The sequence below is a fragment of the Austrofundulus limnaeus genome, unplaced genomic scaffold (assembly GCF_001266775.1).
Source record: "Austrofundulus limnaeus strain Quisiro unplaced genomic scaffold, Austrofundulus_limnaeus-1.0 Scaffold586, whole genome shotgun sequence".
In the NCBI taxonomy this organism is placed as follows: domain Eukaryota; kingdom Metazoa; phylum Chordata; class Actinopteri; order Cyprinodontiformes; family Rivulidae; genus Austrofundulus; species Austrofundulus limnaeus.
The window spans coordinates 131,222-137,355 of NW_013952988.1; the positions used below are offsets into that span (position 1 = coordinate 131,222).

The following is a 6,134-nucleotide window of genomic DNA, read 5'->3' on the forward strand; positions in this document are numbered from 1 at the left end:
AGAGAGAGAGAGAGAGAGAGAGAGAGAGAGAGAGAGAGAGAGAGTTGTGCTGCTGAATTAGTTTAATGAAGTATATGCTATTTATTTCAAAATACTGTGAAAAACACAAAAACTACTGCAGTACTAATAGGGAAATGTTAACATCTCATTTTGTTAGTTTGTTATATATTATTATTGAATCAATATTATACTTTATTATGTTCTTTTTATAACAGTCATACATTTCATAAAGGTCATACTGGAAGCTCCTCTGGCCACAATGAGTTTCAATGACATAATGACAAATGATGATGGGTTAGTTAACTGGTTAATAACATCATGTAACATACTGATGGACCTGGTCTTGATGCTGGGATAGTTAACTGGTTAATGACATCATGTAACATGCTGATGGACCTGGTCCTGATGATGGGTTTGTTAACTGGTTAATGACATCATGTAACATACTGATTGACCTGGTCCTGATGATGGGTTTGTTAACTGGTTAATGACATCATGTAACATACTGATTTACCTGGTCATGATGATGGGTTAGTTAACTGGTTAATAACATCATATAACATACTGATTGACCTGGTCCTGATGATGGGTTAGTTAACTGGTTAATAACATCATGTAACATGCTGATGGACCTGGTCCTGATGATGGGTAGTTACCAGGGTAACTAGTTTGTCTGAAATGGCCCACAGCAGCATGTTCGAGCCTCTACAGCCCGGTCCACTCTGTGCTGGAGAGCCACAAATGAAATCTCTGTCCGGATGTCCATCAGCTTCCTGTCCTGCTGTCCTCACAGACACACACAGCCTTCTTGCAGACACACACAGCCTTCTTGCAGACACACACAGCCTTCTCGCAGACACACACGGCCTTCTTGCAGACACACACAGCCTCCTCGCAGACACACACAGCCGCAGCATCTGACAGAGGAGAGGCTGCAGCCATGGGGCAGCACCGGGTTCAGACCGGACCACTGTATCCCTGTCTGATTGCAGGTATGTACCGGATAATATCTCGGTTCCGGTGTAAAGGTTGTTTAACCTTCTCTGTTTTCGGGAGGTGAGGGCAGACGGCTGTTTGTTGGTGGACTGGGTGTTGTACCTGAGATAGTGATGATGCAGAATAAGGTTTGGACTCGAACCAGAAATGTATCGTTTTTTATGTAAGACGAACATTCCCGCACCAAACTCCGTTCAGAAAATCCGCGGTTTAGTGTTTGTGGTCTATGTGTGAGGGACGCGGGTCTACGTTTCTTTAGCTCATGTTGTTTTTAAAACATAATGACTTGACTCTTGAATTCGGCCCTGTTTACTCCGCTCATATCTGATAGTGTCTATGTCAAATGAAGAAGTGTCCTTGTACCTCAGGCTGCCGCAGAAACTAAAGCATTTATTCACAAACTGCGCGTTTTTAAATGTTTAAAACAATCAAAGCAAAACTCTATGCAACGATCTGGCATTAATGTTGTGTAAAACAGGGATATTTGATAATAAATGCTCATAATGGATTTTATAGTTTCCATCATGTCAACAGAATGTTTCTGTCCTTGAATGATGGGTCCTGTTTTGTTTGAGAAGGAAAAAAGTAACAGCAGAGTTCACAGTTTTCCCACAGGAAGTCAGTCCAGTATTTATCTCATGCTGAATGTCACATGGGTTCCTGGATGAAGGTCCTCAGACTCCTTCATCCAGAAAGGCATAAGTTCTGAAAGTTTAGAGTAACTAAACCCAAAATGTATCTCTGTATATATACTGTATATATTTTTGCAAATAAACTGGGCCTTAAGGGTTATATATTTATATTTTTTTGGAAATTTTTACATTTAATTGTAAATTTGTTTAATGCTGCACTATTTGGTCTGAAACAGTCTTAATGCCCTCTATGGGTTGAACAGTATTACTGCAGTTGAATTTTCTTATTGGTTGATCAGTTATCCAGGCTTGGTGCATGCTGATGTCACAGCTCTGTTTGGGTATATAAAAGCCTCCCACTTAGACACGCCCCCTGCAGAGAGTTAGGAGTTAGAACAGGTAGCACAGTATAAAAATTAGTTACTATTTGAACATTAGCCCATGTTAGCGATGATGCTGCTAACATGAGTTTAACACTCAGAAACTGGACCCATTCTGTCCTCCATTGCCTCGCAGCGCTGCTGAGTTGGAGTCTTCAACCAGCAGCTCAACCTGATAAGACTCTGAACCACTGGTTTCCATAGCCACCCTCAACCTCCAGTGTGCAGAGGGGTGAAAACTCTTCCACTGCAGCTAAACTATCTCTGTGGCTCTGTTTAGTCTGTATGATTCAGTGTAGAAGACCCACACATGTGCATGTTCAGAAATGAAGCAGGCAGGCCTCTTCTCTGTGGAGATTCAAAATAAGCAGCTTAAGACAAAACTATTTTCTTTGTCTGTTTTTATGTAGTATTGCTTTGGGCTTTTAAAGTAACCTGTTACTTACATTATTTAGTTTTAATTTTTTTTACCTGATTTTTTATTTTGTGGTTTTATTCATTATTTTGTTTTATTTTGATTTTAATGTTTTTATAGCTGTGAATTTCAGAATTGTACTTTGGTCAAGTCTTGTTTTGATTGTACTCTAAAATCAGGTTCTTTTGATCCTCTCTGGTCCAGGGACATCTTAGAAGCCCCCTGGAGGAGCTGGAGGGTATTTGGTTTGGTGGATGTGTGGTTTTTCCTCTGACACATGATAGCTCCCCAGAAAATAAATGAATATGTGCATAGATTGTTGAGTGGTTAGTTGGTTGAATGATGGCTTAGTTGCTTGATTTAATAATTCATTGATTAGTCAGTTGGTTGGTTGGTTGGTTGGTTGGATGGATAAATAAATGATTTGTTGATTGACAGATGTTTGTTTGTTTGGTTAGTTGAACAGATGAATAATCAAATGGTTTGTAGGTTGACAGATGGATGGATGAATGGATGGATGGATGGATGGATGTATAATCAAATGGTTAGTTGGTTGACAGATGTTTGTTTGTTCTGTTGGTTAGTTGAACAGTTGAATGAAAATAATGGTTTGTTGGTTGACGGATGGATGGATGGATGGTTGATGGATGGATAATCAAATGGTTAATTGGTTGACTGATAGACATTTAGTTGGTTGGTTGGTTAGTTGAACAGATGAATAATCAAATGGTTAGTTGGTTGATGGATTGATGGATAATCAAATGATTAGTTGGTTGACAGACGTTTGGTTGGTTGGTTAGTTGAACAGATGAATAATCAAATGGTTTGTTGGTTGACGGATGGATGGATGGATGGATGGATGAATGGATGGATGGATGAATAATCAAATGGTTAGTTGGCTGACTGATAGCCATTTAGTTGGTTGGTTGGTTGGTTGGGTGGTTAGTTGGTTGGTTAGTTGAACAGATGAATAATCATATGGTTTGTTGGTTGACGGGTGGATGGATAATGATGGATGGATGGATGGACGGATGGTTGGATGGATGGATGGATGGATGGATGGATAATCAAATGGTTTGTTGGTTGACGGATGGATGGATGGATGGATGGATGGATAATCAAATGTCAGTTGGTTGACTGAGAGACATTTAGTTGGTTGGTCGGTTGGCTGGTTGGTTGGTCAGTTGAACAGATGAATTATCAAATGGTTTGTTGGTTGATGGATGATTGGATAATGATGGATGGATTGATGGATGGTTGGTTGGATGGATGGATATATGGATGGATGGATAATCAAATGGTTAGTTGGTTGACAGACGTTTGGTTGGTTGGTTAGTTGAACAGATGAATAATCAAATGGTTTGTTGGTTGATGGATGGATGGATGGATGGATGGATGACTAATCAAATGGTTAGTTGGATGACTGATAGCCGTTTGGTTGGTTGGTTGGTTGGTTGGTTGGTTGGTTGGTTGGTTGGTTGGTTGGTTGGTTGGTTGAATAGATGAATAATCAAATGGTTTGTTGGTTGACAGGTGGATGGATAATGATGGATGGATGGATGGACGGATGGTTGGATGGATGGATGGATGGATGGATAATCAAATGGTTTGTTGGTTGATGGATGGATGGATAATGATGGATGGATGGATGGATGGTTGTATGGATGTATGGATGGAAATATGGATGGATGGATGTATGGATGGATGGATAATCAAATGGTTAGTTAGCTGACTGATAGATGTTTGGTTGGCTGGTTAGTTGAACAGATGAATAATCAAATTGTTTGTTGGGTGACTGATGTATGTATGTATGGATGGATGGATGGATGGATGGATGGTGGTTTGTTGCTGATTGATAGACCGTTGGTTGGATAAATAAATAATCAAAAGGTTAGTTGGTTCACTGATCGACGGTTGGTTGGTTTTAGCACATGGTGTGCTGCTTCAAATCACCGAGTCATTAACATCATGTCAGTGATTTGTTAATCCTCGTGTAGCAGCTCCTTTCAGCACGATGGTGAACCTTTTCTCAAACTGACTTGAGGTCAACAAGCTGGGCTTTGGAAAAACTAAAGATTAGAGTCAGGATTCTGCCACTGCTTTATTTGCAGAAATGATGTGACGCAAGCCTGCCAGCATGGACTACAATAGTGAGGAGTGTATTCAACAAAAACCTCACAGTGTTCTGAGCAAAAGGAAATTTGAGACGTGGTTTGGATTTAGTATAACACTCATGAAGAAAGCAGCAAAAAACAAAAAAAGAATTCAGCTTCAGTAGTAAAAATGGTAAGTTTCTATTGACTTCATAAAAAATCATACTCTATTTGTTAACAGACTATTTGATCGCAGACTATTATTTGGTGACAGACAGCAGACTGGAACAGCTTCTGTTTTTTGATAACAGAGAGCAGAGTGATATAACACGTCCTCTCATTTGTTATCTGTCCACAAACTAAAACATTTCCTGCTAAATGCCAGCACACCACAAAATAAATTAGTTCTGGTATTTGGCAACAGACAGCAAAGTTAAACATATTCAGGTATTTGGTAACAAATCAGATTGAAACATTTCCTATTTTTTGGCAGAGGACCAGAGTCTGAAACACTCCCTGCTTTTTGGCAACAGACCACAATAAAACACTTTCTTTTATTCGGCAGCGAGCTGCAGACTAAAACTTGTTTTGTTAGTTAATAATGGACTGCAGACTGAGACAGGTTCTGCAAACTAACAGGACACAAACTGATATAACCTGTTCTGTAACTGATCGGACAGCAAACTGAAACATGTTCTGTTATTTGGTAACAAACCGAGACAGAAATATGTTCAGTTATGTGAGCAATTGGACTATAAGAAGTGGGTTTGTGTTAAATTGGGTTTCAAAGAATGGACTTCTAAGAAGTGCAGATGCTTTAGATTTATAGGATAGGTGACAGGCTTTATCAAAAAGGAAAGTCTTCAGTCTAATCTTAAAAGTAGACAGAGTGTCAGCCTCACAGACAGAAACTGGAAGTTGGTTCCACAAGAGAGGAGCTTGATAACTGAAAGCTCTGCCTCCCATTCTACTTTTAGAAACTCCAGGAACCACAAGTAAACCTGCAGTCTGAGAGTGAAGTGCTCTGTTAGGAAAGTATGGAACAATAAGATGTTTAATATATGATGGAGCTTGGTTGTTAAGAGCTTTGCATTTTGGATCAACTGAAGACGTTTCAGACAGGTTTCAGTGTAGAAATGAGGTGATCGTTTGAAGATGACGACGATGATGATGTCATCAGGATACAGGAGTAATTTCTGTCTGCTCACACTGAGCTGCTCTGACCAAGCGGCTGGTTCCCGATGATACGACTTATCTCTTCTGAAAACACCGAGAACATGTTGGAAGGAACAAATACTGATATGTGTGTGTGTGCACGTGCGTGTGCACGTGTGTGTGAGGGGTGGGATTCTGTGCTGATAAAGTTGAAAGGAAATGATGGTAACATTAAATACCTTTACACCACATGTTCTGTATGAATAAATGTAAACAATATTTCTGTGTATTTATACATAAAAGTGTGTATTTTTCCCAGCCTGAGCAGTGAGTGTGTCTGCAGAGTAACTTTACTTTGATGGTTGTTCAAATTTTATTAGTGATTATTAAAAAGAAACAGATTTTCCTTTAAAAATCTAGTATTTTCCATTTATTTATTTTATATACAGTATTGTATATATAT

The 6,134-nt window shown here is 39.3% G+C and overlaps 1 protein-coding gene across 2 annotated transcripts in view; it reads left to right on the top strand.

Annotated features, from left to right (window-relative positions):
- Positions 1–893: 893 nt before the first annotated feature.
- rell2 (RELT like 2) overlaps positions 894–6,134 on the top strand; it is a 35,251-nt gene continuing 30,010 nt past the window's right edge. Inside the window, exon 1 of one of the 2 annotated variants that reach the window (XM_014026740.1) lies at positions 894–992. The gene's annotated coding sequence lies outside the window, so the exon portion shown is untranslated. The remainder of the gene's footprint in view (positions 993–6,134) is intronic. The other variant, XM_014026741.1, reaches the window with a different exon arrangement.